The sequence below is a fragment of the Symphalangus syndactylus genome, chromosome 8, assembly GCF_028878055.3.
Source record: "Symphalangus syndactylus isolate Jambi chromosome 8, NHGRI_mSymSyn1-v2.1_pri, whole genome shotgun sequence".
NCBI classification, from domain to species: Eukaryota; Metazoa; Chordata; class Mammalia; order Primates; family Hylobatidae; genus Symphalangus; species Symphalangus syndactylus.
This window is the reverse complement of record NC_072430.2, coordinates 91,703,230-91,721,797: the sequence shown is the minus strand read 5'-3', so window position 1 is coordinate 91,721,797 and position 18,568 is coordinate 91,703,230. Positions and strand designations below refer to the sequence as shown.

General features: G+C 34.4%; 2 protein-coding genes across 3 annotated transcripts in view; one reads left to right on the top strand and one right to left on the bottom strand.

The window, feature by feature from the left end:
- Positions 1–18,568, bottom strand: part of GULP1 (GULP PTB domain containing engulfment adaptor 1) — a 1,103,064-nt gene that overhangs the window by 1,003,198 nt on the left and 81,298 nt on the right. Inside the window, exon 2 of the mRNA XM_063645626.1 lies at positions 4,030–4,147. The gene's annotated coding sequence lies outside the window, so the exon portion shown is untranslated. The remainder of the gene's footprint in view (positions 1–4,029; positions 4,148–18,568) is intronic.
- TFPI (tissue factor pathway inhibitor) overlaps positions 3,918–18,568 on the top strand; it is a 91,669-nt gene continuing 77,018 nt past the window's right edge. Inside the window, exon 1 of one of the 2 annotated variants that reach the window (XM_055289961.2) lies at positions 3,918–4,223. The gene's annotated coding sequence lies outside the window, so the exon portion shown is untranslated. The remainder of the gene's footprint in view (positions 4,224–18,568) is intronic. The other variant, XM_055289962.2, reaches the window with a different exon arrangement.

Sequence of the window (18,568 nt, the reverse complement as noted above, 5' to 3'; positions counted from 1 at the left end):
CTCAACTATTGTTAAAATGAATACGATATTAAATTTAGCTAAAAATAAGGTGGCTGGACTATAGTTGGTAGTATTTTGATTTGCCACCTGATATGTTTTTCCATTTCTTTTTGTCCTTACCCTTTATCCCTGGCAGATAAAGATAAGAGCAAAAAGAACTTCATGTGACTTGCCGAATCGATGTTTCAACCCACAGGAAAGAAGATTGTCTTGAAAGGCAAGGCTTTAAATTGCAAGAACTATGATCTGAAGTGAGAACATATTTTAATTTTAAATCTTGTCTGTAATAGACACAACCAAGCTATAAAAGCCCTCTTAGCAGAGGGTAGTCAGGACAGAGAGGAGAAAATGGGCCAGGGGCCTTTCCCAATCACTCCCAAAGGTTCAGGTGCTCTCAGGAGAAGGGAAGGAATGAGAGCAGGACACATCTGAATTGCCCAGATTTTCCCCAAAGTGACCAAATTTTAACTGGTAATTTAGCTAGTAATAAATTACCTAGAAAAAGCAAGATTGCACTTTCCACATCAGTAAACATAGGGACTTAAGAGCTAAATAAATTTCAGTAATGATTAAGTAAATATAGAGGCACATTTAAAATCATGTTTGCATGTGTCTTACCTATTACATAGAGTTTTAATAAATATAGTCTGATATAGCCTAGAGGCCAGTCTTTTTTACATCTGAAATCTGATAATATCCATTGTTTTCATTTGCTGATCCGTTTTCAGAAATCCATTTTCAGAAAAAGTGAACTAAAAACAGTATATGGCTTAGATTCTACATATAAGGATGAAGACTGGAATGAAGAGTGAAGCTCAAGGACTCACCCTTCACCCAATCCAGTTAAACATCTTTGCAGTCACATTTTGTATGAAAAGTAATTGTTTAAAATATGAAATAATTGAATATCTAACATTTACTGACTTTAAAGTAGACAAAAAAGCATGAAATTAATATTTGATGTGATAAAATTTAATTTTTTTGGATATTTATCAAAACCTCTGTTTAATCTGTAGTTTTAACATCTTAGTGTTCTCTATCCTGCAACAATGTGTAACCTTCTCACCATGATCATTTAGAATTACCTGAACTTATTGAAACATCAGATATGTTTTAATACCCAACATTCTTAAAGGATAAAGTTAGGAAATGTCTCCTGATAGGTAGGGCAAGTAAAGGAAAAAAAGATTATTTTTATATCTTAGTCAAGAAATATTAAAGCTTATAGTAAGAGCTGAGAATATTATTTGACATGTGTGAGTTGGAAAGAAAAATAACAAAACATGGTGAGAAATGAAATACAGAAACTTATTAGATACAGAGAGGTTTAAGATACAAAGGCAGATAGGCAAATTGTTGGTGAGAATATTTGTTTTATCCAAATAAATTAGACTTAGAGTTATGCACAATGAAATGGTAAACTAGCAAAAAAAAAAAAAAAAAAAAAAAAAAAACAGAAAGGATCTTGCACAAGCCTTTGGGAGGGAGGAGCTGAGTCTACAGGGTCCATAGTTACAGCATCAGGCTGACTTAACAATATCATAACATCAAGTTCTCCCATTCTCTTTAGCACAAGAATACTGAAGGTTTTGTAAGTTACATTTTTTAAAATGATGAGAAGTTTTCACTGATGCCAAGCACAGCTTAACTATGAAATTGATAATCTCTGGTGTTAAAAAAAAAAAAAAACCACTCAGCTCAGCTATGGCTCTTTCAGATAGGGTTCTTAACATTTTAAGAAAAACATTTTTAAATGACTTTAGGACAAAAAGGGGTTTATTGCAAGGATGCGTGTTCCTGAGTACTTCGGAAAACTTGAGCTAGGCCTGGGCATGTGCTGCCACTGTAGAGCTCAGGCATCATGCTCACATCATTTGCTCACTCTTGCTCTTGCTTTCATTCTTTGCCTGGTTCTCTCTTGCACACAGACATTGTGGCTGTTAGCCCTTTCTCTATCCGGCCTTTTAGTTAAGAGCCTGACATTTACTGTTATCAACCTAAAATAACTAAAAGGTCAGAATCTAGTTTAAAGAGAGTTTATTCAAGCACAAAGTTTGAGGACAAGCTGTTCAGGAAGGACAGATTCCAAAGAATAGAAGTCAGAGTTCAGAAGTATAGAAGTTTGGGATCACTTATAGAGACAAAGTTTAGGGGAGCTTAACAAAATTTCAGCATCTTTCTTCATAAGCCTTAATGGCATAGTTACAATTAGGTGATTGGTCCAGGTGGTGCTTTTGTTTTGGGAAAGGTGTATTTAACATTCCACACTGAAGATGTAACAGTCATGGGGTCTTGGGTGCCATCTGGTCTGAATTAGGTACCAGACAATAAAGGATGCAGTTAATCTATAACAAAGATGAGTAATTGGAAGTAGGGGAAGGTCTGATATCCGGTCTCTGCTAGTCATTTTTAGAACAACAATCAGGAAGAGAGCCAATCTACAATCTAAGGGGCAGAATTGCAAATATCCTACGTGACAGTCTCCAGGGCTTAATTTTTTTCCTTGACATAATAAATTTAGATAGTCCTGAAATTTTATTTTATTTCTACACTATGTACTTTTTCTATAGTTCTCATTTTATGCTTTCAAGAAAGAAAATCTGATTGGCTGAGCTTGCCTCTACCTGAGCTATAGATTCGTCAAAAGTTTAATCAAGGTCCATGGTGGTACCAAGAAAAAAGGACTTTCCTCTACAATCTGAGTGAGATGATAGCTTTGATTGTGGTTGAGGGGCAGGGGATGAGATAATAGGAGATAAGTTATTAACATGATATGAAATCCAGAACATGAGTGAGAAGGCAGCATGGAGGAGGGTTTAAGCATTTTTGCTCTAAAGTCAGACTGCATGACATTAGAATCACAGCTCCACATGCTGAACCAATCTTCCTAGACCTGTGAAATGGGCATACAAAGAGGACCTTCTTTATAAGCTAGTTGTGAGGATTAAATCAGATGATTTATGTTCCAGTAACCAAATAATTATTCAATACGTATTAAAAATACACAAGATGAAAGGCTACCTTTTACAGAGAGGTCTAAGGAAAGCAAGAAAAATTGAAGGCACAAAGAATCTGAGATGGAGAAGCAAGAAACTCATATATTTTCTGACCAAATGTCTTCAGCCTTCCTGGCAAAGTAGATTTCTGCCCATTTATTAGATCTCTAGTGATCTTAGTCTGATATGACCATAATTCCAATACAGAAACAGTAAGGATGAACCTCAATGATAGGGACATACAGCAGAGACTCTGGTTGACATCTTTAAATATTTACATATTTTGTAGAATAATAATAATAGAAATACAGAAAACAGCAATAATGATAGTCAACAACTACTGGAGGTTCGCTACATGCTGGGGCCTGCCTTAAGTACTTTTAATGTATTAAGCCATTTAGTACTTATATCAAGCCCAGAAACTTTTATTATCAACATTTTAGGAACCAAGGAACTGAGGCATAGCAGATTCAAATAACACGGCTGAGGAGCCAAGTTAGCAACTAGCTAAGGTAAGGCTCAAAGCCTGACACCTGCAATAGATAATGCATTACATTGTCTCACTAAGAGAGACCTCCAATGGTAGCCCTCAGACTTTTTAAAAAAATAAATATATTGACAGTGGGTGAAACAAATGAAATAACTTGAAGAAGAAACAAACTGCAAAAAAGTTTATTTATTAACAATGTAATAATAAATATGTAATTTTTTAAACCCTAACTCTAGGGGGAAAAAAGCATTCTTTTTCAACTGATTACAAAAACAATCCTGGAAAGTAAAGGAAATAGCTATTCAAAATGATCGTAACTGAAATCTTGGTGTAAGCTGTTTCCTTCATCTGTTTCCTCCGCTAAAAAAAAAAAAAAAAAGAAAGAAAAAAGAGGTTTAGACTAAATAGAGTCAGAGTTGCAGTGACCTAACAGGAAGTTGGGCTATTCCCAACTGCCAGTGATCTCTGAAGCCGACTCTGAGGCTCCCTCTTTGCTCTAATAGACAGCAGAGACTTTAGGCTGGATAATAGTCAAATTCTTACCTCGCTCTTTCACTGCTAGTAAGATCAGATTGCGTTTCTTTCAGTTACTCTTCAATCGCCAGTTTCTTGATCTGTTTCTAAAAGAAGAAGTAGAGAAGATAAATCCTGTCTTCAATACCTGGAAGGAAAAACAAAATAACCTCAACTCCGTTTTGAAAAAAACATTCCAAGAACTTTCATCAGAGATTTTACTTGTGAGTACCTGGCAATATACTGTCTAGCCCATAAGAAATAACTTTTAATTTCTTTTTCTCGGGGGGAAAAGCAGGGTGCTGAGAGGCAAAGAACTGATAGGGGAGGATCACTGTTTATTTGCCGAAAATGAAAATCAACCCTTCCCTGTAAACAGAGTAAACTCAAACTGCAATCCAAACTTGAGTTCTCAGCATTTTGCATTTATGTGCAATGTTTATGATTTTAAACCATAAACATTTTTGTAACTAATTGGTGTATGTAGCTTTTTTATAATTTGAAGATTGAAGTAGAATTCTTTACTAATGGTGCTTGGTTAATTGGAAGTTTTTGAAAGTTTGGTTTACCTTTCCATTTTATTTCGTAACATATAAAATAGAGACTGTTATTCTTCTATTCAAATAATCTTTCAGTACTATTAGTTGATGATATTTAAAATGAGGTATAAACATTAAAATAATCATAATCTAAATTATTTTATGCCAGCATTAACTAATCTCTCTAAGGAAATATTTTATAATTCTCCAAAGACCAAAGGTTATATTCTGAGATACCTAAACGAGAATACTTACGATCAAGTCTATGTTGTGCAATTTTGTCAATTAAAACAATAGATAACGTGCCTACATGATGTACTGTTATGTTCCTGTTGGTTATAAAATGTTTGCTTCTAGTAAAAAATGAAAGCATATAATACAGCACTAAACAACCACAGAAATATAATGAGAGAAACAATTATTTAATTATGAAAAAGCACTCATTAGTATAAAATAATTGCCAAAAATAAGGGCCAAGAGTACTACCATGTGGGAAAAAAGAAAAGATAAGCAACAGCCACACTGTGACTCAGTGCTCTGGAAATTAGTCACAAAATGACTTTGTATAACATGAGATAATATAAACACAAAGGGCAAAACTCAAGCAGGAAACATACTGCCCAGAGAGTCATATTTCATGTGTAAAAGCATAATATTTACATGAAAGGGGGAAAGTTGTGACAATCTTGAGAGATACTGCAAAATTTTTGAACATGACAAAATCTCCCTATTTTAAAGATTATTTTAAATCTATCATTCTAGTGCATGATTATTTCAATATATAGTGTCCATATCTCATCTAATCCTTAAACTAAAGAGGGAATAGTCCCTGAAATTTAGCTGAGTTTGAAATGTTAATTTGTGGCCTACAGCTTAATAAAATTATATGAAATATAATTAGGGATCAACAAAGATTGAAAAATATTAATGTAAATACAGATAACTAACGAAGTAATTTTAAAATAAGAGTAAAGCTTTAAAATATTTATTTTTACTGATTTGAGTAGTTATATTGGAAAACCAAGTTTTTCTACTTCAAGTGACCACAGAATCTTTTTGGAAAAGTTTAATGACATATACTACTATTTGATTCCTATCTCTATTAAGTATACTGAATTGGACAAGTTTTTGTTTTGTTTTGTTTGTTTGTTTTTAAGGTACAGTCTGATATCTTTTGTTTTACCACCAATGACTAAATCAAAACTCCTTTTGGAAATGTGGTTCCTGTCCAAAAGGATTATGTTATCAACTGGTGTTTTATGGTCTGACTGATTGTCCATAGATCATTTGCTTGTTGATTGTACAACTATTTTGACTAAAATCTTCTGTCATAAAACTAATTGTTAAATTAATAATACATAAAATGAGAACATATTTTGTAATAAAGTCTAATTTTCAAAACAGCTTAATTATCTTAAAAATTAATTTTCTAATCTTTAGAAATCTTTTATTTACATCTTTCAAATTCAAGAGGTAAATGTGCAGGATGGCAAACTAATGGAGAAAAAATGCCAACTTTGGAGACTTAATTTAATGCCAGAGTGCCTATCCATCTAACCAAATAGTAAATATGCTATCAATTCCTTAGGAATGGTTGGCTGATTAAATTCAGTGTCACAAAATTTTAAGGTATCTTTCAACTGATATCTCTACCTCACACAAGAAAAAAATACAAAGTAAACATCCTTACAAAAAATAAAAAGGAAGAGACAATATGAAAAGTGAAGAAAATTACTTAGACTAGGATTTTCAAAAAAATCTTATCAGTATAAATTAATTAAATTGAATTATAATATAGGTTAAAATGGGTTAATTATATCATCAATTTATTTTTTCTATGTGGACATGATCTAAGGATTGCACTACAATACAACTCATCTATTCTCAATAAAGGCCTTCTACAACTAGCCATCCTTTTTTGTTTACCATCTATAGCAATTAACTCATTTTAGGAATTAAATTTGGCAGGTTGCCTTTTTAAAACACAAATATATTTTCATGCATTAGTGTCAAAGGTAGATTCTGCTATCTTTTATAGAAATATAGCAGCACTATAATTCTTTCTGATTGCTACAATGTGCATTAGGAGAAACTTGAATTCAATAGACATGTGTTTCTGGATATCAAATCTCACTAGAAACAGGGAAGTGTTCAAGTGTTTCCAGAAAGTTCTCTTCATAATAGACCATCTCTCCTGGCTTTCTGAGATCCTCACTGACTGCTTTCTTAGTGTTATGTATCAATTCCAGGGGCCCAGTCTTCCTATTACCTTTCTCTCCCTGTCTTCACTTCTCCAAGTGTCAGGTGCCAAGTAGAACCACAGCCTGAGATTCAACTACCAGTCGCTACCAGTTGCTGAAGGCAACTTCATCACCTCTACTTTTCTTCTTCCTCAAACCAACAATAACAGAAAGTATGGGCCCATGTCAAATCCACTGTTTTCTCTTTAAGCCTCTATTTGGAATGCTATCCTCTCTTAATTGGAACACCCAGGTGTTAAAATTATTTCAAAAACAAAAGAATATAAGGACATCACGGCCCATAATAGAAGTTCCAATGCTGCAATACAACTATCCCAGTTGTTCCATATGATGGACCACAGGTCTCTGTGTAGACTTGGAATTATTGCAAGGAATTGCTCAGTCAATATGTGAGTAAAAAACATTATATATTGCTGATTAGGGCACAAGAAAGCTATTTCAACATCAGAAATGTGAAAGTATTCAACAGTAGGACACTGATAAAATGTAAACAGTTTTTATTACCAAGCACAATGTGCCTTTGATGCCCTCGAACTATACCACACCCTCAAGTGCTGCCACCACACTGCTGCCAACCTAGTCTATCTCTCCTCCTCTTCTTGACCCTTATCTATTTCTATCCAGTCCTTGAATTCTATGATAATTCACCTGTAAGCATCACTTCATTCCTCATTCCTCATTTCCAAGGCTTAAAAACAGAGTAAATCTCAGAAACAGGGTAAGTCTCCAGAATAATGGTGTTTATTATGAATATTTTGGTAATATTTTAAAGTCCATTTAGGAAGCTTCAAAGATTAATTTTCATCTCAGAAAATGAATCACAATGGTTATATTAAAATGTAATACAACTTTTCTCTAGTTTTTTGAACATATGGAAAATACTTTAAATTTTTAATATTTTTGTCTGCTAATTCTGTTTTTGATGTCATTTCTGTCATTTAGACTTTTCTCATTATGAGTTATATTCTACTGTTCTTTGCATCCCTAGTAATTTTGATGTGGTTGCCTAATATTATGAATTTTACCTTATTATGTGTTGGGATATGTTGTATTTCTATAAATATCCTTCAGCTCTCTTTTGGGATGTAGTTAAAGTACTTGGAAACTGTTTCCTATTTTGTTGTATTGCTATTAAACTTTATTAGGCAAGACTGGAGAATTATTTATTCTATGGTTAATTTTTTCCTACTACTGATGCAAACACCTGAGTACTATACTTAATGCTCCATGAACTGAGAGTTTTGCAACTTGGGAACAAAAAATATTCCCTGCTTTACATGTGTGGGCCCCTCTAACCCTTTTAGGTGGTGCTTCACCCAGTCTTTAGACTTTTCTCTTATGAATGCAACAGATCAATATTGAGCTGAAGACTAGAAGTCCGTCTGAAGATCTCTGGATCTTTCTTTCTGTATAACTCTGTCCTCTCCGATGTTCGGTACTATATACCCTAACTACCTCCTGAGACTCTCTCTGCTTTGTCTCCCAAACTCAGGGAGACCACTGGGTTCTTGTAGAGTTCCTCCTCCCTGAGCTTTCATATAGAAACTAAACTGAGTCTCCATTCAGTCTGGTGGAACAAATATACAAATGTGGGGCTAAACACTTGTTCCTCATCTCTGTGAAATCACTGCTCTCCACTGACCAATATAATTTCTTATACTTTGTCTTTTTTTTTTTTTTTACTTATTTCAGGTGGGTGAAAAAATCCAATCCCTGTTAATACATGGTGGTTAGAAATAGAAGGGCTTTTAAAATTGTAATTTTATAACACCTTAAAAAACAAAAGATGAATATAAATTTAAAAATTTAAGGGCACAGAGCCTGTAACTTTTAGTTTGCCTAAATAAGATAAACGTACATTTATTGTTTATTGTATCCCAGGAGCTATGTTATATGAGTACATAAGTGTTTATACAATGAAGAACATAAGATCACTGTTTCTAAAAAATAGTTATTTCATCTTACATAAGAAGTTTCTTGGTTCATTATTTTTTCTAAATAACAATAGCTATTCAGGAAGCTAATATCTCACTCTCTTCTATATTTTAGATGACAAATGAGCTCCACATGCTTAAAATCAATCAAATGATCACTTGTTCAACAGGTACTTCCCACTTGCCAGACTACGAGTGCTCAGATAAAACCTAGAGTTTTATCAGAAATTACAAATTGCTTTTCCTAATAGTTTCCTATCACAATTTCTTGTAATTGTCTTTTCTCTCCTGCTTCTTGGCTACTTTCATATAAAGAAAGCTAGGTAAAGTAAATACTAATTACAACTTTCTCTTGTTGTGAAAGGAAGCTTCAGGTGGTTCCTGCTCAATTTTTTTTACACCACTTGAGGCAAACAGATAATCCCAAATAAATGACAAACGTAGTAGACAAAATTTATATTAGCATTGGAATTTGATGTTATAGCTATGTGAACATTATTCAAGATCTTATATGTCTCATTTGAGTTATGTGGTTTTAATCTTGTTTAGCAAAGCTATTTAGTCAATGAAGAAAGGAAATCGGTACTCATTAAAGAAATGATCTGGTGCTAATGTGAGTTTTCAAAAAAATTAAGATAAGCATTTTTTAAGATATATCTGGGCTTTCCTTTTAATGTAATAATTTTATTCTAATTCTAGACTTCCCAAAATTAACTTTTCTAAGTATGTTTTTTTCTTAAGGAACAGCTGAAGAATGTGCCAAATGAGGAAAGATGTTTAATCTGGGGGAATTTGGACTAGCCTCAATTCCCATAACAAGAGAGATCTGTTTTTCTATATGTGGTGAGCTCTGGATAAAGCTCTTTTCAAGCCTTTTTAAAGTCTGCAAATATTAATAAGAGCCCTCAAAAAAGCAAAAAGTTTCTGAGGTGCCAATGTTTGCCATATAACTATTCTGTCAATATTACTCTCCCCACCACCACTTACCTGCATTCGATATTATCATCTAGTACAGAGATAAGGAAGATACAAGTGACCATCTAGCTTCCCTAATAGGTGCTGGAAGCCTCTTCTGTAAAAGACATGGGGAGACGATGGATGATCTCCAAGAATGTAAGTGAAAAAATATCTCTGCAAGTATATACTTGCACTTTAGAAGGGAGCTTATACCTTTTTTCCAGCTCTCTCAGAACCTTACACACCACCATGAAAGATATATTTGAGACCTACTTTAATATCCAAGGATAACAGTATATATAACGAGAATCAAAAAGTGCCAGTCAATGATATATCCCGAAGAAGACAACATAAATATTTTAAAGACAGATAAAACTTGACATGGGGAGGAAGTTGGGGAGTGGGGAATTAAGATATTCTATGGATAAAGAAATCTCCAATAAAGAAGAAGACTTTATATTTTTGAAAGCCAAGGAAGAGATTAAACCATTTTAAGATCTCTTTCTGTTCTATCATTATACTTGAAGAAGCAGATTCAATTTTAATATCTTTATTAAAGAAAGATCTCTGGATCTTTCTTTCTGTATAACTCTGTCCTTTAATGTCTTTAAAGCTGAGCATTAACTATGTACTTTTATATATTAATCCTCTGAAAGATATGGAAAGTGTACCAAGTGATAAATTTTAAATCATTTATAAAGTAATGAGGATTTGATGTAACTTACAAATAATCAAATCTCTGGTCACCATTCCCAGAAAATTACAATCGAATGAGTTAGGTAGGGCATTCAACAAGGAAACGTCTGATTTCTGATGATATGATTATGTGTTGGGTAGGATTTTGATAGGAAAGAGATGAATGGCAATTTAGACTAAGTGGTCTTTATAAAAATGTACAATAATGATCATTAAATATGTGAATCGAAGAGTACTATTTATTGGATTCTGTGAATAAAGTGGCACCAATTGCCTGTCATTCTCAGGACCCATAGTTCTCACCCTTCATGGGTTTTTTTCTCTTTGGATGGAAGTGACTGAAGATGAACTTCTTAATAGCTCCTGGGGGATCATGACTCAGCTGCCAGGACTCCTCGTTCCTTTAGAGTGATTCAGAGGAGTTGATCGTGATGTCATCTGGGCAGATGGTTGTAATCACCAACAGCTGTAGTTCCTCTCTTGAACCAAACTCAGACCCCTCCCAGATACGTGTCATTAGAAGCAATCATGAATTCTTAGCTTTTTAACATTAAGGCTTATTTTTATTACTAAAAATACTCTCCTTAATAGGAGAGAAAACGATAATTATTTGTCATGTTTATTGTACTTAAAGATAAAAATGTTAGCTAATATTTGAAACTATAACATTTTTCTAATCAGAAAGTTTTCTAATTCATCATAAATCTGAAACCAAAAGGTTCTAGAAATCCAGTCTCAGGGATTATGAGTGTAGATTTTGCCCCCTTTTTTCCCTAAATATAATAAAGTAACATTTTTGTGAGAAATTCCCACACCTGGGTGAACATTTTGCTCTTCTTTTGCCATACCACAAGTTGATATCATCAGAAGCAGAAAGTTGAGAAGTCTCCAATATATTTGTCTAGGCAGAGATAAAATCTGATAGAAACAGGCCTTCAGGAGAAATGAAGAAACTGACTTGATCTTTTTAGCTATTAATCCTTAAAACTTTTTAAAAAGGTAATATCAACCTGAATTCCAGAACCCGTTAGGAAAGTCTCAACTGTCTTTCCATGTATTTGCAAAGTACACGTACCTCCCACAAGATATCCCATTCATTATGAATTACTAGATTGATTTTAACTAACAAATTAATTCATTTAACAAGAGTTACATAGACAGATAGGTAGATACACAATTAAAGGAGCAACTCTTCAGGAAATAGATGTTTTGGTCCTGAAATACCATTTGCTTATCTAACTCAATAACAGGTACCTAGAAGAGCAAATACAAAAAGCAGGTAAAATAGCCAAAAGTAGCCACAGGTCTCTCAATCTCTCTATATCATTCTCATTTTTAATATGTATGGTAATTATAATGGAGAAATACACATTTAATATATTATTCTTTTTTTTCCTCTCATGCCAAAAATTCATTGTATTATCTTGCATTCATTTTTTATTCCATTTCCTTTCATTTGGAGCTACTAGCTTTTGTAGTTGTGCAGAATTTTATTCTTGAAAACCTCCATTTGGTTCAGATATGTAATACTAACTTTTGTTTTTTTTCCCCTCTTAAGGAAATGACAATAACATACCATAAAGAGCTTTGCTTTTAAACAAATTGAGTTAGTATGGAAATCAGTAATTTTGATGAAGAAAAGTGAATTCAAAGAAAACAATATAATCTTTTTCTGAAAAAAAAAAAAAAAAAACTTACAAATTTAACTATAAAGTCCAGACAAAATAATTCCATTCATTTTTAGAGAGTTTTAGTAGTTATGGACAACTATAAATAGAACAGGCATAATGAAATACTATTCATTACTATAAAAAGAAACATTGGCATGATTTCCTTTATTATGTGTTTCCTTTTTATTTCAATTTGTTCATTGTATTCTTAGTAGTGGAGATCTATAGTATATCACATTCTCTTCAGATTTCAATTGCAAATTTTAAGAAATGTGTTTACATGTTTACATTTGCCTTGTTCTTAATTCTCTAATGATCTCTTCTCCCCCTTCCCCCTTACTGCCTCTCGGTTTCACTTCTCCACTTCCAGGGCTCACACTCCTCTCTTAATTGGCAATAAATATTAATATTTCCTGTTATTTGGTAGGAGAAAATTATTTTTACCTATCGAAAATATAAACACCAAAAATGATTTTGCTTTAATTAAATTTCTTGACTTTGGCTCAAAACATTACATAAAAATTTGTTTTAATTAATTTTCTTTAATTTATTTTTGTTTTAATTAAGTTTAAATATGTTTCTTAACTTTTGCTCAAATATTAAATAAACATTTCCTAGTTATGGTTTAATGAAATGTTAATTTCTAGAGATTGTAAGTAATCTGAAATTTACTTTAGGTGATAAAAAGGAAAATATTTGTGAGAGTAGTGTGTCTTTTGAAGCTTGCAGTTGCCCTTTCCTTGAATGGTCACATTCCTATGTCTGAGTTGAAACATTGCCAATATGTAAATGTAAGACACTGGGGTGAAAAAATCAATTTCCTGAGCTTCAGTTTTTGTATTTAAAAAACCTGGATATTTCAGATACTTATTTCTATGATTGTTTTTAGTTCTAGCAGTGTATAAATGTGTGACCTCATCTCCATTTTAGCTTTAAAATTATTTAAATAAATAGTTTGCATATGCTATATGATATTGGGTTGTAACATAAAAATATATACTCATTTTGCCTGGTATTGCTATTTCCTCTCCATGAGACTTTTTTTTAATACTATGAATAACAAAAATATTAATTCTATACAGTGAACAGTTTTATTCTTAGAAGAGACTTCCCTTCTTTAAAAAACCATGTACAATTATTTTTGTACTTAAAAGAGTGAAACGATTATTTTTCTTTTTCTTTTTTCTTTTTTTTGAAACAGGGTGCCCCTCTGTCACCCAGGCTGGAGTGCAGTGGCACAATCACGGCTCACTGCAACCTCTGCCTCCCGGGTTCAAGCGATTCTCCTGCCTCAGCCTCCGAGGAGCTGTGATTACAGGCACACACCACAACCGGCTTATTTTTGTGTTTTTAGTAGAGTCGGGGTTTCGCCATGTTGGCCAGGCTGGTCTTGAACTCCTGACCTGAGGTGATCCACCCGCCTCGGCCTCCCAAAGTGCTGGTTGTATAGACGTGAGTCACTGCACCTGGCCAAGAGAAACAATTATTTTTTCTTATCAGTGAGATTTTCACAATCTAAAATGTAGAAAGAGTTGTGATTTGATTCATGAAGTAAGGTTAAGAAATTTTTCATCAAGTAATTCTCCAGAAAAGTAGGACTTCCTGTAAAAAGAGCCAAATCCAAAAAGAAATTTCCCTTTAGCGAGTCTTTTTTTTTTTTTTTTTCAGATGAAGTCTTGCTCTGTTGCCCAGGCTGGAGCGCAGTGGCTCACTGAAACGTTCGACCCCTGGGCTCAAGCTAGCCAGTCTTTTAGTAAACATTTAGTCAACAAATCTGCAATTACAATGGAGGTTTGATTTTTGTTGTTTTTTTTTTGTTGTTTTTAAGTCACTCTGTGTTTGTAATATCAATTTACTTTTCAAGTTTAGAATGTTTTGCTTCATTGTTTCCCATATTTTATTTTAATCTGTGTAAATATTTTACACTTTAAAATTATAAGTGTAATTTAAGTGTAAATATTTTACAGTTTAAAATTATAATCTCAAAATTTCACTCTTATGGTAAAAAACTGAGCATTGCTTCAATGTCAGGACAGTTTTAATGATAAGAAATGGGGATTTGGCATGGGCTTATATTGTTGATATCCTCTCATCCCCTAAGCATCCTTCAGTCAAAAAACATTTTTAAATTGGTTAATAGCTCTTTTGTGAAAGCAAAAACAGCAAAACAACTGTGAGGTTATATTTGGCTGCTGATAGGAAAACATCACAGCACAGGTAGCATAAATAATTAGCTTAGGCCGGGCGCGGTGGCTCAAGCCTGTAATCCCAGCACTTTGGGAGGCCGAGGCGGGCGGATCACGAGGTCAGGAGATCGAGACCATCCTGGCTAACACAGTGAAACCCCATCTCTACTAAAAATACAAAAAATTAGCCGGACGTGTTGGCAGGCGCCTGTAGTCCCAGCTACTTGGGAGGCTGAGACAGGAGAATGGCATGAACCCGGGAGGCGGAGCTTGCAGTGAGCCGAGATCGCGCCATTGCACTCCCGCCTGGGAGACAGAGCAAGACTCCGTCTCAAAAAAAAAAAAAAAATAATTAGCTTAAATTTATTAGCCCGCATTATACAAAATACAGAGGTAAGCTGCTTCAAGACTGGTTCCTTCAACAAGGAAGCAGGTTTTTCCTATATTTTTATTTCCATCACTCACAGCAGATAAATTTTATTTTTAGTTTGTCTGCCTCAATGTTACAAGATAGCAGCTTCAGTAACAAGTGTCACTTACAGACAGGACAAATAGAAGGAGGAGATACTTTGTGGTTCTTCCTTAATAGCTGCATTCACAGCAAGGAGAATTTTCAAAATCACCCCATCCCCAACCATGCAGCTACATCCCCTCTCAACTTGTTAGCCAGAGTTTACATAGAAATATCTAAACCAAACACTATAACGTCAATGGAATCACCATGATTAATGTGGGTTAATGGTCATTTATTCCTTAGGTGGGTGTAGGCTAAGCTTCTCTGAGAGCTGGATTTATGAACATATTAAAGAGTCTTCTCACTCTCTAATGTAGCAGAGAATGTTTCATGAGCAAACAAACCAGATGACTAAACTTTTTTTAAGTAGAAGAGAAATTATGAAAATGAATTCATAATCTCATTGACCTAAAGTATTTTCTGTTACCAAACCATCTTTTTCTCCTTGAACACCAATTTTGACTTGGTTGATCTTAAATTATGCATCTATTTTTGTGTACAGCATTTCAAATTCATATCATGTGGATTATTCCCAATTATCTTCTAGTCATTATCACTGCCAGTTTTACTTAGTGTATATTAAATTCGGTAGATGGATGTGCCACCGTATCTAATAACTTTCATTATGTTGGAAACCTACATTGTTTAAAATGAAATTTTATTTTCTCTAGTAAAATAAACATGAACGTGCACATAGCCATTTTAATATTTTTAATTCCCAAGTGTGATATTACTAATTTGAAGTATTATCTACATTTCTAAACATTGAAAGAACACAGGTAGAAAAAATGATTAGTTGATGATTAAGTAATAAACCATTTAAACCATTTATATATTTCCTCTTACTAACACCTTTCAAAGTCTTGCTTCTTTTGTTCTTTACCTCTGTCCAGTTAATAAAATCCAAATATAATCATTCAAATATTAAATTCCTGTATCTGGAGGGGAGAAATGCTGAATTTTTAAGGCAGCAGAAGTTACTATTAATTTATAGTTGAGATTCCAGCAGCCTAGATTTTTTTTTTTTTTTTTTTTTTTTTTGAGACTAAGTCTCACCCTGTCACCCAGGCTGGAGTGCAGTGGTGCAATCTCAGCTCACTGCAGCCTCCATCTCCCGGGTTCAAGCGATTCTCCTGCCACAGCCTCCTGAGTAGCTGGGTTTACAGGCACACGCCACCACATCCAGCTAATTTTTGTATTTTTAGTAGAGACAGGGTTTCACCATGTTGGTCAGGCTGGTCTCAAACTCCTGACTTCGTGACCAGCTGCCTTGGCCTCCCAAAGTGCTTGGATTACAGGCGTGAGCCACAGCGTCCAGCCCCAGAAATCTTTTAATGCTAAATTATTAATGCTCCATTTTATTTTACCTAGAGAAAACATCAAACCTTCACATTTTTAAAAGTCTACTACTTCTTGTCATTCTGAAAGACAATCTCAATCTCTTTCTCATACACAAAATTTAATCACAGCAAGAAAATTTTCATCTTCCTATCTGCTCTTCAGCAACTTTCTCATCTCTCTGTTTCTGTTTCTTTGTTTCCCCTGGCAAAACACACACACACACACACACACACACACACATTCATTACACACACTTTGAAAATGTATTTGTATCCCCCACCAAGAAAACCTATCATTTTAATGGAAAATACATCTTTTCTTCAGCCCACAGTTAAACTCTTTTCACCTGTGCCTGGGATCGCATCTGCTATTTATTTTACCTTTCTTACAGCATTTAACTGTCCCTTTTTAACCATATACAACTATAACCTTCATAAAATTTTTCCCTTCAAATTCTGTTACTTTTCAGCACAGATTTATAAAATAACATCCTAAATTTCTGTTTTCATAGCCTCTGTTCCTGTTCCTACCCCATCTCACTTGCTGCTGCCCCCTCACGCTAAAATATTTTACGAGGTTACTTGTGATGCCATTGTCATTAAATCCCATGCATGTGTTTACCCCTTGCCCTCTGGAACACTCTGTGCGTTAGACATTGTTCACTCATGACAATTTCTGGAAATCCTCACTTCCTCTAGTGTTTGTGTAGCTGCAGCTTCCCAAGTTTTCTCCTGCTTTGCTGGTCATTTCCTCTCAGTTTTCTCATACTTGTTTTTCTCCTGGTTGTTCAGAGTTCACTTCTAGGATATTCCTTCCCAGTCTTCACAGTCACCTCATAGTCATATGAGGATTACATGAGTTAATATTTGTAAAAGCGTTCAGGAGAGTGCTTGCTTCACATCAAATACTATATATACTTCTTAAATAAATAGATCTCATTCACCCCACGGAACAATGATCGTTTATCTCCTGATTCTCACCTTTTTGTCTCCAGCAGAGACCTCTATTATGAGCTCCATATCTACATATGGGGCTTTTTATTTCATAGTGCCACTGGAGGTTTCACAAATCCTTCAAACTCAAACTGCGTCACCTTGACTTAATCACCTTCCTAGGGCTACGTGCTTTTTTTATTTTAGGCTCCCAAGTCAGTGCCAGGAACCATCAATTGACTCCTTTGCTAAAGTCAGACGCTCACTGTAGGTGGCCTTGATTCCTCTCTCTTCCTCACTTGCCTTATCATTTTAATCATAAAAGTCTCTTGAATTTACTTTTGAATTTTCTCAAAAATTAGACCACTATTTTCAATATTGCATCTCAAATCATAGATAATTCTTATCCCCAAACTTCTGGCTTTCTGATATTCCAGAATATACTTCAAATTGCTCTGTGAAAACTTTCAAGTACACATGTTAGGATAACTTTTTAGTTCTGTGTCTTACAGTTTTTGAGTGTGTGTGGTAAGTATTTGTGATGTTATGAAATATGGAGAAGATATATGAAAATGTGTCTGAATATTTTTACATAATATATTGCTTGTGGTCACTTGTGCTTCAGAATCTGAAGCATCTTGAATGATCTGTCATTATTTAATCCTATCTCTTAAGTTGCCTTTTTAATTAAAGGTTTATTATTTTCTTTTTTTCTTCTTTTTTCTTTTTTTTTTGAGATGGAGTCTCACTCTGTCACCCAGGCTGGAGTGCAGTGACACAATCTCAGCTCACTACAACCTCCACCTCCTGGGATCAAATTATTCTCCTGCCTCAGCTCCCAAGTAGCTGAGACTACAGGTGCACATCACCACACGAGGCTAGTTTTTGTATTTTTAGTAAAGATGGGGTTTCACCACATTGGCCAAGCTGGTCTCGGAACTGCTAACCTCAAGTGATCCGCCCGCTTCGGCCTCCCAAAGTGTTGGGATTACAAGCGTGAGCCACCCCGCCTGGCCGGTTTATTATTTTCTTTTAAGAAAATTTATTACATAAAAGAAGTCATCCCTTTATATGACTTACATCTATAAAATTTCTCACAGAATTTGCTCATTCCTTGTCCCAATTTATCAAGCTTTCTTTCCAAGTTTTCAGAACTTTTTGATATTTCACTTTACCGAGAATCTATCTTCAAAATACTATTTCCTTCCAGTTCACAGCTGTAATATTATTAACAGCATTAATCCCCCTATACTGAATATGCAGTGGGGCTTCTGTGATTTTGATCATAGTATATTATTTAGTGACACACTATGTTTTTTCCATCTTATTTTGCAATTTTTTGCAGCGAGGTAAGGATCTTACTCTTTCTGTTTAGGATCAAGCTCAAATAGTTAAGGGTTATAAATGAGGATGACGTGGCCAGGCGCGGTGACTCAAGCCTATAATCCTAGCACTTTGGGAGGCCAAGGCAGGCGGATTGCCTGAGCTCAGGAGTTTGATACAAGCCTGGGCCACATGGTGAAACCCCTTCTCTACTAA